The sequence below is a fragment of the Falco peregrinus genome, chromosome 7 (assembly GCF_023634155.1).
Source record: "Falco peregrinus isolate bFalPer1 chromosome 7, bFalPer1.pri, whole genome shotgun sequence".
Taxonomy (NCBI): Eukaryota; Metazoa; Chordata; class Aves; order Falconiformes; family Falconidae; genus Falco; species Falco peregrinus.
The window spans coordinates 43,335,403-43,350,473 of record NC_073727.1 but is presented as its reverse complement, the minus strand read 5'-3'; positions in this window follow the sequence as shown (position 1 = coordinate 43,350,473).

Sequence of the window (15,071 nt, the reverse complement as noted above, 5' to 3'; positions counted from 1 at the left end):
ATATAAATGGTACAAGAAAACCAAAGCAAAACAATTTATAGCAAAGCATGCTGCATCTCCAGAGAGAATTGCCCCCTTCTGAGCCCTTTCCAGCTTCTGCCTCCTGCAGTCTATGCTGCCATGGCGCTGCAGCTCAGCTCCCAGGAGGCTAACAGCGGAGCTCAGATGGATGTGTCCCCAAAGGGCAGTGACCTGAATGAGCTGCCCCTCTGCCTCTTCTATTCTGAAGTTTGGTGCGCTGACACAGGGAAGTTCTGTGTGGAGGCCATGCTTTTCCTTATCAGCTGCACTGAAGCTCTAAACCTGATACCTGGTCAAGTATCCTTGATATTTCTGAAAAAGTGCATTTGATCACGGTATGCTACTATGTAGCTGGGTAGCAGTTGGCATTATCAGATCTAAGTTGTCTAGACTAAAGCTCAGTAATGAAAGAAGCTAATGGAAATAAAATATATTGATCAAAACAACATGTTTTGCCCTACCACCATATTATCATAACAGGAGCACTGTAGTAATTTCCATTCACATACAGGACACACACGTATACAGAGCCATAGAGGAAGTTACAACACACAGTATTGGATAGGAAGAAATGAGTTGATCAAACAAAATGTTGGAGTGAGGACAGATCAAATGATGCCACATGGAAAATTATGGTTTGGAATGAAAAAGTGGTCCATTTAACAGTACATAAAGTCTCTGTAATATGCATAAAATCAGCAGCTAGCAGATGTTTTCTGACACAGTGCATCTGCATGAAGCTGAGGCATATTCAGTTCCACTGTAGCAGCAATACACAGAGCAGATATAATGGCAGACCCTCCAGACAGATGAAGGCAGCCCTGCCCTTATTTAATAATAACAATAAATAATAACTTGTATTAATTAGCAATCAGGAATTTAATGATGGACTCAGATGCAATTGTGGGAGGTATCATACAGAGGATGAAAGGAAAACCTATCGTCCATTGGTAACAGATAAGATAAGGAGAAAAAAATTAATGACAGCTCCCTGTTTGATAAGATCTTGCTTAAAACATAACCCTGGGGTTACAACTCTCCATTCACACTTTATAGCCAAAGGCAACTTCTTTTAAATCCTGGGAAAATTTCTTAAGCCATTTTAGGTCTGCAGAAATACAAACAAAAATATTTTTTCTTCATTTAAAAATAGTATTGTGCATTCTATTTCATAGAGGTGGCTGAGTTTTGAGAAAGTACCTATGTTGAGTTGACAGCTGATATAAAGAACGTCAAAGACATTTTTCTTCCCTGGGGTTACGTGTTAGGTGGGAGCTAGTGGAGGAAAATGTAGGATGGTCCTGTCCAAGCCTTCTCTGGTATCATAAATAGCCATTCATGCCTATCCATGACACAATACAGGCCGCTCACAGTAGGCAGTGCAGGTCTTCACAATTTGATCTTTGCTCTTCAGTGATTTTACCAGAAGTAATACTTAATGACTGAGAGACTTAAAATGTCAGAATAAATGCTTAACTGGTCATGATTACTGTAACTGATAAAAATATGGAAGTTCTCAATACTTTGAATTATTACTTCAGGTCATCTGCACACTCAGACAGAGGCCAACAAACCAGCATGACGGAGGTTATTCTGGAGCCCACCAGCACTTGTGACAAGTTAATTTATTTCAAATCAGCATGTGAAGACTGAAGCCAGTTGAACAAACCACTGCAGTAACAGCCTGACTTGACCAAACCCAGCTGAGAAGCACCTAGTCTTGGGCACAATGACATTGTGTCTTGGACACAGTACAGCCACATGTTGTGGCTTCCAAGGATTGTAACATACCAGGAAAAGAGACTTTAAAAGCTTCTGTCCTGCAACATAAAGTTCTTATAGACTGTATACAGACTAGAGATCATGTATCTTCTTAAGCCACTATGTTTAATGATTCTCAATTATTTTCAAAGCCCTTTGTGGGACAGTTCAGAGGGAGTTAGGAATCTCTTCAGCCTACACTAACATGACTTCTCAAAGTACCTCTCTGAAACAACTGTCTGCAGCAAGAATGAAAGCTGTCAGTACAGGAAGCAGAAAGCTGAATATGGAACTATCTCACTTTCAAAAACACTGCAACGGTCACAGATCTTCCTGCCAGGAGACCACTTTTTGTCCAATAGACACAGCGCGCATACAATAATAAACAAATATAATACCAACTGCAAGTTATAAATGTAAAAAAAAAAAACCACAACCAAAACCAAAACAACCCCCCCCCCCAAAAAAAATGGTACCTCTGCATAGTTGTTTAAGTATATTAGATATCATGGTGATAAGTTAGATACAGCTGCCTTAACAGATACCATGGCTTCAGTTTTGCCTGACAGTTTCAGAGTAACAAAGAGAGAATCTTTACACACATCCCTGAAAAGGTTGTCAGAGCTAGCAGTGAAAAATGAGTATACGTAGAAAGCTCAGTTACACTGAGCTTCCTACTAACTTCTTCTGTTTCGGACAACAATCTCTCACTCCTCCAGCAGTGTCTGCAGTATTGCCATTGTTGCACTGCCTGCCAATTGCCAAGGAGTTTGTTAATAGAAAATGGAATTATTTTTACTCAGGTCTTTTTATTCTTATTGAGCGTGATTTACTGTAGTGAGAAGGTCTCATTGTCACCTGATCCTATCTTTTCACAACAGATGAGATTACTGTCAGGGAGAAAGCTGCTCATTCCAAACAACATTTGGTAATAAATTGATTACTGGCTGAATGCTGATACTTTACAAAAAGAGCAATGAATGAAATATCTGCCATTGCCCAAAAAGTCTCACATTAGAAAGGCATGCAAAATAATCACTAAAAGATTGTACATGGGGACCAGACTGGACTGTGTGAAATCAACTTAGACACACACAGAAGTGTTTTTCACTTTGAAAGCCACAGTCTAAAATGCAGTGATTGTAGATGACCATGTATAATAACTGGATTGTGAAAAAGCATCTTCTTCAATCTCATTTTAAGCACAGTTTACACTCACAGTAATAGTTATTTTTAACAATCACTAATGAGCTGAAACATCCCACCCCCTATTTCACATTTAGTATTCCTTTCAAGATCCACCATTCCACTTCCTTCACAAATTCAGGAGGCTCCTGGGAGATCTCTTCCTTGCCCTCCGACCATGCCTGTGGGATCTGCTGCTGCTGCTCCCCTGGCACCAATTCCACTGACTTCAAGGGACATACACACAGAAATGCACCAGGATACAAACTCCACATCAAGAGAAATAAAGATGATGTGAAAGATGTCTTTTTTTACCCCTTCCTCCCTGTCTAAACCATTGAGAGCTTTGCTCAAACAGCGCCTTCACTCCTGAATGACAAACAGGCTGTGAGACTACCTGCCACCCCTCCCAGACCAGGAGGCTACAAGAAGGTTCCCTGGTGAACATCCCAGGCATGGATCCAACTGCTGTACCAGGGCAGAAGAGGAAAGACCTCTCTCTACCTGCTGCTGTGAGGATTAACCTGTTTGCACTTTTCTTCCCTTCCTGAAAGACAGACTGCAGAAAAATTCCTTCCCTCTTCTTTTTCCTCCCCCTTTTACTCCAACTAGGTTGGGAATCTGGATCTGGCTGGTGCAAGATGAAGCCTCCCAGTCCTCTTTTGCTCCACAAGCACCAATTATCCAGGAGCAAGAAAAATCTCAGTCATCATCTGCTGCCAGAAGAGGTGATTGCTGAATGAGCCATATGCACCATTGCTACTGTGGCCACAGAACAGGTTCCATTCTGCATTCTTATTTTAAATTTATTGCAGTTCATTTCCTTTCTTTTTTTTCCCATAATGAAAAATTAAGGATATTTACTTCTTTAAAAAAATATTATTGCCCAATACTTGTGAGAAATGAAGCCCATAAATCCCCCTCCTCCTTAAAAATGGCAAAATCCACGCTGACTTGAGCTCTGGTTCATCATTGTCCCATGTTTAATTCCCCAGTTTTAATACAACAGTGTAATTACCTTGTTGGGGCTTTTTTTAACTATTTGGGAAACTTAGCTGGCTAACAGCAATTCAACTGAACATGAGAAGTTACAGAAGGTCAGAGGGTTCACCAGTGAAAGGAGTAATGCAGAGTGCTTGGGGAGTGACATGCAGGAGAGGTGGGGGAGCACCTGCAGATTGTAATGGTAATGGCTGTGGGAGAGGCAGGAAACTGAGGGAGGAAAGCTGAGAAGTTAGTTGCAGGGTTAGCAGGAGAGGATGGATTTGAACAGTCATAGAGCTGCAACAAGCACTCAGATACTAGGATGGGTCCTAGTAAAGGGTTTGAAGACAGAGAGCACATTCCATTTGTATACACAGCTGTTCCTAACATGCCTCTGAAAAGAGGCAAGAGCAGGGTCAAAAGGTTGATGTGGCTTTTCATAGAGTATAACCATTTATTTTAGACCCAGTTTCCAGAAGTGATTTAACACTCCATTTAAGTGCTAGTTTTTAAACTCTAAATGGAGACACACCGTTCTCCAGGAAAAGAAAAATATCAACAAGCAAGGAACTGTAGCACTACCTCTGATTAGCAAGAACAAGCAGGAAGACAAGGTCAATGAGTCCAGTTAAAAGTTACCTGTAAAGGCAGCAATGACAGAGCTGTACACATTCACAGTGAAGACAGAAGTAAAGATGAAGTATGAGGGCTAGTCCAAGAGGTATTCTTGCAGAAATCTGGAATAATATTTAAATGAGTGATGTATTATTGATTGTGAGTTCTGAAAGCACAACTGCAACTGTGATAGTAATTGTAAATAGTATAGTTCCTTTCTTCTGAGTTTTTTTTCCTTCTAAATGTCCACATTATATATTATCCTGATAGACTAGTAGAAACAGGGCATAAAGACGCCAAGTGGCTAAGCTGGTGTCATGTATGTCACTGATGGACTCAAATTTTGATCCCTGTACAATGGACTCCCAGTGTCGTCCTCTGTCTGTTTAGCTATAGTGCTGCAACATGGCGAGAAGCGCTGTCTCGCGACTCGTTGAATCTATGCCACTAGAAGCTCTATATTTAAAACTGTGAATTTTGAGTTTCTTCCACCTAGAAGAAAGTTATCCAGCAACATTTTACTTCTGCTGGTTAAGGATTTCTTAAAACTATCTGCCCTGGATCCAGGAAATGCTGAGGCAGTAGGTGGTATTTTTCCCAGAAGGAGCTGAAAGTGCTGCACAAGCCTCAGTGGCTCCAGCTGAAGCGCAGTGATACAAAAACCATGTGGCACTTCCAGCTACTTGATGACACATATTCTTTTGTGTTTGGCCATACATTTACAATATATTTATTCTTAGGATTATGTCATTGAGCATGAGCTGCTTTCAGGCATTAGATCATACACCTGGTCTTTCCTCAAATGCTGTTTTAACCATTTGCTGAAAGCACCAGTTGAAAGGATGATTTGACTAAGTGACTAATTTGACTGAATGCCTACAACACTTACAAACTATTTTTAAGCCATTTAAAGACCTTCGTCTGATAGGTTTGGGCAAAAGCTGCATAAATTGTGGGTCAGCACAAAGCAGCAATTCACAGATGGGCCTCCGAAAAAAAAAACCAACACAAAAAAACCAACAAAACAAAACACTCTTTTTGGAGGCATTTGCTCTTTTACCATTCCAAACTAGTACTATATCCTTTCTTTGCTCTCATGGATAAAATAAGCAAAATTTATTCTTCAAAAGTAAATACATTTTTAAAAAATGTAAGAACAGAAGGTTTTCAAAGGCACAAATGGAAGTTGGGTGCCTAAGTGGCCTTTATCGGGAATTTAATACTTGCATTCCCTGCTTTTTAACCATTATGCAAATAACACACACAGGCACCTGGACAAAAAAATGTGAGTGGTTCTAAGTAACAGCAGTTCCTATGTACTCACTCATTACTGCTTTCCTTTACCCAAAATAAATTTCACCCCATTTTTATCTTGGGGTAGTCATATTCTTCTCTGCAAGGGAATATAAAATGCTGTTAGTTCAGCATCTGCACTGATTTACATAGATGTTAATATCCAACAGCAATTTTCCATTTACTCTCTTTGGTTTACGTAACTGCAGGAGATACAGAGTAACAAAGAATCAGGCACTTGGTTTAAAAAAAGGCACTCCATTTCTGGCAGCGGGCAGGATAGCAAGAAAGCCTTTAATTTGAGCCTTTGAGTGTATCCATGCAACATAAAATACAAGCGTGAGAGGAACGTGCTGATAGTTCCGCATTATCCCTAACAACACTGAGATGCAACAAGAAGGAAAATCTAAGAGCATGCTCATTTTATTAGAGACCCTTCCCATTACAGCCAAATGAGGGTGCCATTTTTGGTAAGTTGGTTCAGCAAGCCCTTTCTGGATAGCCAGTTTCCGTAGCAAGTGAGAAACTTACTGCTTATGTTGTGTATAATTTATACCATGGTTGTGCACAAAGGAATTCGGAATGGTTTTGTGTGCTTGTATATGCAGTAATACCAAGTGACTGAAATGCAGAAATTAGCTGTAGCACAGAAATATCAGAGACTAAAATTTTAAAAAGTGTCTATGTTTAAGGGCTAGATATGGAACAAGTTACAGATTTAGACAATATGGATTGTGAATGGAATGCAGAAAATTTCTATAAATTTATTAATATCATGTGCAGAAATAAACTTCCATGCCTAAACTGTGCAGAGAAGAATAAACAGATGTATTCAGTTGAGAGTGATATTTATTCTTTTTGGAGTCCTATGTATTCAGAAGATAGGGGATGTATCTTACATACCACAAAAGCAGCTGTGGGGCAATTGCAGCTCTATGTTTTTGTTCTGTTGAATGCAAGCTACAGGGAGCCTTTATTTTTCTATTATTTCTGATTTTCAGAAACAATCTAGATTGAAAACAGTAGATTTTGTTCTTTGTGCAAGGAGAACATGGTAAAATCCAAGGCTAAGCAGACAGCTTAAAGAGTAGTGTTAGTTTCTGAAATGACTGTTCCTCCCAAGCAAGAGACAGGAAAGAAAAAATGGGGTCTTGACAATACAATAAGTAGATTTCTAAAAGGTTTTTTCCTTCCAGCTCCAATATTTTATGGAACTGGAGGAACATCAGGCTCCACTTGGAGAAAGAATAAAATAAGAAGATAATGGATATAACAGCAAGAAATATTAATTTGAGACAGTGTCAAAAGAAAGACTCCAAACAAGGAGAAGCGTCGTCCCAGGTTAACCCATGCATTATTTTCAAGTTTCCACAAGCCCCAGGGTTAGGCAGTTACCCTGTACCAACATTAAGCAATATTAATTTACCAGCTTTATTGTTCATTCAAACCATTAAACACTACAAAAAGCCCTCAAAAAAGGAAGATATAGAGAAACAAGAAAGGACTGAGATTGTCTCAATATACAAATGACTACTTGTTTTTTACCTGGCACCCCAGGTCCTTCTTGTATCAGCTGCCTCAGAGAGTAAGTGGGCTTAGATTCTTGATGCAGTTGTACAAATCAGATGTTGTTTTTTATTGTTTCCAGCTCAAAGCCTTTTCTTTATTCTAGTGGTAGGAGACTTTCTTCCTATTAAATGCTTCAATGGTGGATTTAAATATTTAGAGGATCCACATTACAGGAGAACTGTCTGAGAGCGTCACAAAGAAGCCATTAGTTGAATCCATTAAGGATCTACTTCAGTGGAATTCCCCGCTGTTATCTACATGATAGCCACATAAAAAGACACTGCGCAAAGAAAATGTTGGGGAAAATATTCCTCCTTGCATACTGTATCTGTGAGGAATCCAGTCTTACTGAAGGATCCCTGTTTGATTGTCTCGATTTCAGCTTGGAATTTATATTCTTTCAGCTGAATTAGAGTAGGGGGAACAATATATCACAATTTCAGTTGTGCTTTTGCCCTTCTCCTTTTCAAGTACACTCAGTTCAGATAAAACCTTTTGTTAGAGCAGAAGGTATGGGAACTCTTTTGGTTTGGACATAGCATAAACCATCAAAGTTGTATTCACTGTGCAAGACGCATCAGGAATATACAGAGTCTTTGTGTTGGCTTTTTAAATACATGTAAGTGGTAGCAGTACGGATAAGATGTTCTTTCTTCCAGCTCCTGGTGAAAGGCACTTGAGCCATTTGAATTATAAAAATGACACCACCTTTCAGGTTGCTCTTGTTTTTACAAAGGAGAAAAAGCTCGAACTCCATGAACTTGTTTTTCCATTCTCTACAATCATGGGTTTGATACACGCCCAAGAAGGCAGTTATATTCCTCAGAATCTTTCTGTTCTTTATCAGTTATGTAACATTTCCTATTTTTGAATGCTCAGGAATCTCTGATGTGATTTAGGCTTATGGATAAGATGAAAGCACTACAGACAGTACATACAGCGCATAAACATCCATATTGGTTGTAATATTTATATCCTTAATCTATCTGTAAATCAGTATATAGTGTCTCTTATCATTGATTTTCTCTCTGGCCCTCATTTTGAGTACATTTTATAAAACCCAAGAGAAAAAGCCCTGTTCTCTAGTCAGAGTAGTATAAAGCATAGACATAGGAAATTCCTTTCCTATAGACATAGGAAAATTCTTTTTAAGACATTAAACAAATAATTTCTTTTCTATTGGAGAAGAAGTCTTGGTTCATCCATACATGTGGATGTTCATACAGAGGACCACGCAAAACCTGTAAGCACACTTTTTCTCCTCAGTTAGGCTGTGCCTGAGAGGTCCAATGTAGAAGAGAAAAAACACCTCAGCAAATCTGTTAATTCAGGGGTCAGCAGCCTACAGGATGGAAGGAACAGCACATGAGCAGTTTATGAACAGCACGAAGCAAGGACAGAAGGGTGAGCCCTGGTGATTTGAGAGAAGTGCCCATGACAGGCAGTGGCTCCTGGCTTCAGAGGTCTGGACACTGGAGAGGCTGCAGTCTTCTGTGAGGGAAGATACTATCGTCAGGTAGCCAGGAGCCTCACACCACTGTGAGCAGCAGCATGTTCTCACATGCATGACACTCCTGTCCACATACAGAGCTACTACACTAGGGTATAGTCCAGTGACAGTTAGTATTGCAAACCCATGGAATTACAAAACCAGAAGTCAGACCCCTTCCCCAGTCCAATACTATTCCAATCATGGGACTGAAAATCTAACAATGGCTGGGTGGGTCTTCTGGCATTCCAGCCATTGAGGGGTATACTTCAGTAGCATTTCTAACCTTGTCACTACACACATGGAAAAGTTACTTTAAAAAAAACCAACAACACAAGCTATTTACTTTCTAAAAGACTGAAGAACAAAACTGGGTTGCTATGAAAGCATCACCTGTCAAGACTGCCATTGTAACCTTACAACTAACTTCATACAACACTGGCAACATGGTAAACGCTACTCTGTGGAGCAGTGGTATCATGACTTCTTCCTCACTGGCTCCCAAAACCTGCATCAGGAAACAAAAAACACCCACCAAATGGGGAATGGAGCAAAGAAACATCACAGCCCTTCTGCACCTAGGGAGAAAATGCATTTTCACAGGGCTACACAATATTCTGAGGACTCTTACTATAGGTTAGTTAAGAGTCTTGCTGCATATCTACAAATTGAGCATTCAAAGTGTGATAGAACCAATACTCCTGTTTAATCCCTGTATTCATGTCCATTGGTATTTGTAACCCTTTTAAATTCTGTGCTCTTTGTACCCCAAATAAAAATTTTAAGTCATTTGCTGCTTTCTCCCTTTATACTCCTTCAGAGTGACCGTGTGATTTCTAATACCTTGTACTCCTACAGGCAATAGGTTTGCCAAGTCCCACGACATGGAACTTAAATGGCATATCTTTTAGAAAAACACACACTTCTGAGTAGAACAAGAGGTGCATGCACAAGTTGCCTCAGAAAATCAGCCCTGGAAGCCCATGTTACCAGATCAGCAGGTGGCACAAGGCACTACACATCCCCTCAGCTCCAGTGGCACCGGCCTTTCTGCCTGGCAGCGGCAGATGATCAGGCACAACACATTCAGAACATGAAAGGAAGGTCATATGTTTATAACACCCATGAATTGCTTTCGCTCCTGTCTAGTCTGATGACAGTATGACAGGTACGTCTAAGGAGAGAACGAGCGCCGGACAGGGGCGCGGAGGAGGAGGCGGTGGGGAGGCCCCTCCTCGCCCTTCCCACAGCCTGTGGTGCGCGACATGGCTGCCGCTCCCGGCAGGCACCGCGGCCCGTGCCGCCGCGGGGCACAGGGCGCCACCAGGCCCGGCGGGCGGGCGGCCGCAAGATGGCGCCCGGCAGAGCAGCGCCGCGTGCCCCGGCAGCTCCTGTAGCTGGCACGGCGGTTGCTTCGGTTAATTTATTGTTTTATAAAGTGTTCTGGGCTCATTATAAATAGCACCAGATTCAGGGCAGTTGTACTGCTTCGGATTGAATGAATTTAAAGATACATGCTTATTTACCCACTAAACTTCGGATTCCACGTAAATACTTCTTCACATATTAAGTGTATTATGACAGCCTAGGATCTATGTTGTTCACACTCCCAAAATCTTTGTGATAAAATGACATTTTTTGTGGAGCAGATTTACAACACGTAAGTGATACTTGAATACACTGTTTCATCCATGGTGGTGCACTTTTTTTCTAAGCTCCCTCTCATATGCCAGCAAAAGCAAACACAGTTCTAGCTGAGCCGAGCTTTCATCTCTAACAGAGACTCATGCCTATGCCCCCACAACCCGCTCCCAGCCACGGTGCCTCAGCAAGGGGCTGCATAGCGCCTGCAGTCCCAGCCGGGGGCTGCCTGCCCAAGGAGCCACCCAGCACAGCCCTGCCAGGCGGCTCCTGCTGCCACGCCGGAGCTCGGGCCCTGCCTGGCCACAGCGGGGCTCGTGCTGGGCCTTCGAACCGCCTCTGGCTGGGGCTGCGCTGTCGGTGCACGCCTTGCCCCGCTCTCGTCTGCGCTGGCTGAACTGAGCCAAGTGGCATCTCCCTTCCCTGGGCTGTGTGAAGGTGGTTAGTGGCAGGCAGCATGGAACACACCCAGCTGTGGGCCTCCATCACGCCACAGCTGGCTCCACACCAGCCTCTCCATGGGAGTGAGTTGGGATCTGCGCTGCTCCTGCCTCCGTTGGCAGCTGAGTGCTTCTCCTGTGCCTTCGTGAGCCCAAATCCCCTCGAAAGGGCAAGCAAGAATGTGCAGTGACTGAAGAGAGCAATTCACCATTCCCCAGGCTCCTGTTGCCAGCTGTGTTCGTCTCCTTGGGGTGCTTACACAGTTTAGAACACCTCATAGAGAGGAATGGGGCACTTGAGGCTTCTCTGGGCTTCCCATGTGCCAGCTCTGTCCTTTCTAAGGTGCGAGGCACAACCTTGGAGCAGAGGCTGTGATATTTTTTGCATTCCTCTGCTTCTCCCAGCCTCTAGCTGTGCCTGCCCTGAGGTGTGCCTGCCCCCCTTCCCAGCTCCCTCACCTTCCTGCCTCACTGCCAGTCCTCCATGTTTTCCCACAGAAGAGTGAAACAAAGCATCACACAGTCCTGCGTGGGATGTCTGCACATGTGTGTGAGACTAGCAGCTGCTGCAGTGGGGGTCAGGCAACAGGAGTGATGATGGGATGGGTGAGGGAAGAGTCAGAGCTGCAATGCTGGAAGTAAGGTGAACAAAAGCCATGTGGTGGGTGAGCACTGTGAACAGTACCATGAAGCACAAATGACACAACAGCACAAGAGGGAGAGAGACAAGAAGCAGTTGGAGAAGCCAGAGCACTCTGCTTCTCCAAAACCTTTACCCCTAGCTCCCCACACTCACTCCTTCGCTTGAAAATGCATTCCAAACATTTGTTTCCACAGTTGCCTCCAAACTGTTTCTGAATTCCCTGAAGTTCAGCCTTTGAGTCCTGTTCTTCAGTGAGAAGAAGGGCTGAAGTGAGTGGTGCAGATGCAGTGAAAGCTCTAGCTTGCAGCCAGTTGCCATTTTGACCAGAAGTGTCATTGCTAAAGCTACAGAAACGGTGAAGGAGAAAAGCTGCGTCAGAGTACTGGAAGGCTTCAAGAATTTTATTGCGGGGGAGAAAAAGTAAGGACATGGAATATTGCAAAACTTTATTAAGGTGGAGTAAAGGCTGATTAGGGTTCATGCCCTTCCAAAATATGCAGCACCTAGACATGAATGGTGAAAAGCAAGAGCTGCACTTTTGAGCACCAGCTCAGTAGAGGCTACATCTCCCAGGCTCATGCTATAGCCATGCACACTCACATCCTAGGAACTCCCTGGAAATGGAGGCCGTGCACACTGCTGAATGAAGAGTAATACCCAGACTTGCCACAGCCAAGGCTTGAGAGAGGATCACACAATCTGAACAGGGCCGGTGCATCTGGCCTACGCTCACAGACCAAAGTAGTGATGTTCCCTCCTTGTTCCCGGCTCCTAGATGGAGTGTGAACTGTTATCACCCTTCACCCTTTCCCCCGGGGTGTTTTCTGAGAGCTAGTTTATGACACAAAGAATTTTCCAGTATAGCTGTAATTACTAAAACCATGGGGTCAGTGCCATTTATTCCAGTGTCATTTTTGCCAGTATTGTTAAACCTTTGCTTCAAATGACAGAAACTATTTTAGAAAAAGAACTTTTTTGTTATTCATTGTTTATTCCAACTCGGTTCAGCCTGATCTTTTCACACTCCTCCCTGACAAAACTGTTTGGCCAACAGATTTAGCCTGGACTTCTCCTGAAACTCTCTCTGCACTCGCCCCTTATTAAATGCTGTCATGTGTGGTACCACAAAGCTGACAGTTGCAAGGGCCAGTTGCATGCCCTTTCTCTGGCAGCATCAACAAAATTGATCGGTTTAGGAATCATTGAGAGGAATGCTTTGCTGTGAATACTAAAAACCGAAGCAGTTTAGTGTGGATACATCTGTACTAGCAAAACAGTATTTTCTGGTAGAATAAAACCATGCTCCACAACTGGCATAAAATACTCATAAAAATAGTTTTACTGGTACAACTGTGTCTCTGCCAGAGGCTCCTGTTGACACAGCTATGTCTGTCAGGGCTGGCATCTCCTTACAGCTATGCTAGTAGGTGTCAGTCCTGTAAATGTGATCTTGGTCTCTCAGAACACATGTTCACCTCTTTTCGGTTCACAGTGACAACTCCATCCCACAACTGCATTCAGTACAGTTACTCCTAAGACAGTAAATGCAAATGAAGATGCAAATATATGTTGTAATTCAAATCAGTGAAACAACATCTTATTCTGCTGTTCCTTCCTTACAGCTACTTAATGCAGATTCATAAAATTTAAGGTCAGAAGATACCTTTAGGTCATACAACCTGAGGTGCAACACAGGTCAAGCAATTTTATGTAATTAACCCTCATGATTCACAGATGAGCAAGCATCTTCTGGAAACCATTTTTAAGTCAAAGATACCAAGTTAAGAAGTCACCATTTTCTTTACTAGCTTATAACATTTGCCTTACATTACTGAATCCAGAGATCCAGAGCTGTAAGATAATGTTTTGACCCCTGTGATGCCATCTTCTGTGCAGGTGCCTCTCCTTGGAATTCTTCCTCTCTCTCATCCTTTTTTTGACCGTTCTTCAACTCCTTCTAGCTGCATTCTTCTAGGTAACACTTTAATCCCTTTTTCCAGCAATAGACCTGCCACCTCCCTTCCAGAGCAGCATAAACCATCAGGTTGATGCACTAAAGACACAACCCCCCCACCTTCTGGTGTCCTCCGCAGGAAGCAGGAGAACACTCTTGTGACAGAATCGTGTTCAGTGGGTGCTGTCAGCTCTGTGAGCAGGGTTAAAATACCATCAGCTGGGTGGTGTATATTTTTATTTTAAATTTTCTGGTGCCCAAGTGCTTATACTGCACTGATCTCCACGCTCTGCAAAAGTAAAAAGCATGCCTGGGCAATAACAGCTCTGGGTTTCTTAGGTCTGGGGATATTTCACATACATAAATCTTAATAAGTTTATTCCAAAATACAGAGAGTAAGGGTTTTGACTGATGTATATTTGTAGGTACAAAGGTACACATCATATTAAATTCACATTATTAAAGCCCTTACATGAGAATCAGCCAAGCAGAAGATGACAAGCTTTAAAGAGATACCATTGTGATTACAGAAAGACAAGAAAACCAAACAAAATTCCTCCTTATTTTCATTCTTTCTATCCCATAAAGTGTTTATGAGTAGCTGGGTTTAACTATTTCTACCTTCACTGAAGTAATCAATAAAGGAACAGCTTGTATAGATAAGCGTGCATTTTCTGCAGTTATAGCTAAACAGATTTGAACAAATTCCTAAGGATCCACTTTCATTATTAAAGAGTCTGAATTTTTAGCTCTGCAAATAACCAGCTGAATAGCCTGTAACTCAATTTTTATTAACATCCAGTTGTCTGTCACATACCTCAAAGTCCAAGTGTCCCTATGTATAGTGTTCCTGAGTACTTGACATCAGACAGCTGGCAATTTTCTCAATATGATGTATAACAAGTGACTTTATTGGGGTAATTTAGGACAAACCCTGTAGAACATGTAAAAGAGTTGTTGGCTGAGAGCTGTTTCTCCAAATCTATCAGAGAAATGGTTTGCAATCTTACTCATCTTCACAGGTGTTTGATGCCATTGATTTACAATTTTATATTGCAATTCTAACAGGTTAGCTGAAATAGAGCATACACGTATGAAGGACATTATTGAGTCCAATATCTCCAGCTCAAGAGAATGAGATAGTTCCCTTTCCCATTTAATCATAAATGTTTCTTTAGTGGGCAATAAAGAAAAAGCAATGGCTTTACACAATCACCCCAAAATGTTCTGAGATTCATTGCTAAGGAATAAGATTTGCTCAGATAAAAAGGATTCTCTAATACAAGTAGATTTAACATCAGACTGAATAAAGGAACTCCTGAACTGGAAGTAAAGAAGCAAAAAGGGAAGTCTAGCATGTTCCACCTTTGCTGTATTTCTAAGTGAAACCTGAATTTGTTTTTACTGAAGAGTTGAGAGAAATATTCCAAATAATTGAGATCAGTTGTTTCTGCAGTCTTTCAAGAAAACAGGAGC